Genomic DNA, 2,266 nt, shown 5'->3' with positions numbered 1-2,266 from the left:
ACGGATTAAACCGTCATGGTATTAGGAACCAAGGGTGACAAATGTTTTATGGTTAAAAATTTATCATAAAAATGATTTGAAATATTTGAAATTAAAAACCGATTACAAATATGAAATAAAAAACAAAGGGAAAAGAGACCAAACACGGTTGGATTTAGGCGTGAGAGGGGTTTTAGGCGCGAGCCTGGTTGCTATACAACAAGCCTCTGTCTCGGCCAAAAATCCGGTTTTGGCTCATTTATCCCATATTTGGACCATGTTATGCATGTTTTAGCATGTTATAGTCATGAAACAAATGAAAAATATGATAGAAGAGGATTTTTACACCCTCATACTTACATGCTAGGCTTGAGACGAGAAATCGACGAAAGTGTATCAACTTGTTTGGTCGGAAAACTCGGTTTGAAAACTGTTTTAGCAAAGTAAAAGAGTGTTTTAAGTTTAGTGATGGTGTAGTGGTCGAGATGGTCGGTCAAGTGTTTTAATGCACGATGACGGTACCAAACAATGTGTAAGGCTTGTGTTTACGATCGGTAGGTCGTAAACACGTGTCGGTTTGTGACTTGAGAAGTCGAGTCTAGAATTTTAAGAGAGAGGTGAGGGGGCGGACACTCGCGTAAGTGTTATAGTGTGTGAAGGTAGGTATTTATAGAGAAATGGGTGGTTGTGTGTGTTTTGAGCGACGTGGCCGCATGGGCTGCTCGAAGAGGCGCGAGCCATTTCGCGCGTCTTCGAGGTGTCTTCTCACTATCACGCAAGTGTAATCATGATTTGTTCTATCCTAGGATTTGGATGAACTTGACTTGTACTTGACCATTAAGGATTCCGGGAAACCTTAACATGGAAGTATTTGAAAAGTTTGTTTTTTGTGTTTGACTCGATTTGACTCGTTGTTGGTGTCGGGAAATAGACTTTCCTCAAATTCCAGACTTATCAAGGTGTTCTTGAAAGCTTTATAAATAATGACGAATTATGTCGCATAAAAAGTATCGATTCATAAAACAAGTTTAACGTATTATTTTTGATAAATTCCAATGCCTAACATCATCTAGACTCTTCAAAGTTAATATATGCAAAAGACCCAACTAAATTTCAATTTATAAATTAGGTTTACGAAATAAACTTTAGACTACTAGTGCATTCGCGGATTCTCAGTCGACATGTTCACAACGAATTTATTCTGGAAAATCTACATGGTCAATGGCTACGAAAATTTACAGGCATCAATTAGGCTTGAAAATAACCTAAGTCTATTCTTTACGTTTTTGAAGATAATGAATTTAAAATGGTCTGATAATTCGTTTAAGACAACTTACAGCTTTACAGAATTGCTGTAACTTTCATCTTTAACAAACTCGTCACAACTTTAACTATAGATGATTATATTTAATCTAGATATGATTAGGTGATGAACTAAAACTTAAAACATACTTATAAGGATTAAAAATTAAAACTTTGAAAGAATAAAGATGAACTTACGAAATAAAAGATTGAATCCAATAAAAGTAGATGCAAAATCCTCAAATTGATTCCCAATATCCTTTTTCCCTTTTTTTTCTTCCTTCTTATTCTCCCTCCCCCTCCCTAACTTTTATGTGATGATGTAAAAGTGAATAAATGATTTATGAATAGGCTAGCATGATATATATAGTAGTAAGGTAGTATTATTTTAGGAAAGTTTCTCTCTTTATTATTATTATTATTATTATTATTATTATTATTATTATTATTATTATTATTATTATATTATTATTATTACAACTACTACAACTATTATTACTATTATATATTATATTAGTCTTTCCATAAGTAGGACTACCCCATACATCATTTACTAATTTTATTATTACCATAAACACTAATATTATTAGGATCATTACTATTATAATTATTATTACCTTTACCTATTATTAGTTTCCTCATTAATATTTTATTAAATCCCGAAATAATTCCCGACCGTACTCATACTAGATTAAAAAATTTCGGTCCACATAACTATGGCACACGGCCTAAAGCTCAATTACTAGCTAAGCCCAATTCCCGACTTGGATACTTAGTTTATTATTTAATTAATGTCTTATTTGCAATTATTATTAGAAATGCTTCTAATTAATTATTTAAATTACATAAATTATTCTCAAAATACGGGGTATTACAATTTATGTAAAAAGATAACCCATTTATTAATAAAAAAAGAATAATTTTTTTTATAAAACTGACCGTCTTATGATGTGAGACCGTCTTCAGAGGCGAAGCTACATGGTAG

The sequence above is a fragment of the Silene latifolia genome, chromosome 5 (assembly GCF_048544455.1).
Source record: "Silene latifolia isolate original U9 population chromosome 5, ASM4854445v1, whole genome shotgun sequence".
NCBI lineage: Eukaryota > Viridiplantae > Streptophyta > Magnoliopsida > Caryophyllales > Caryophyllaceae > Silene > Silene latifolia.
This window is presented reverse-complemented; position numbering follows the sequence as displayed.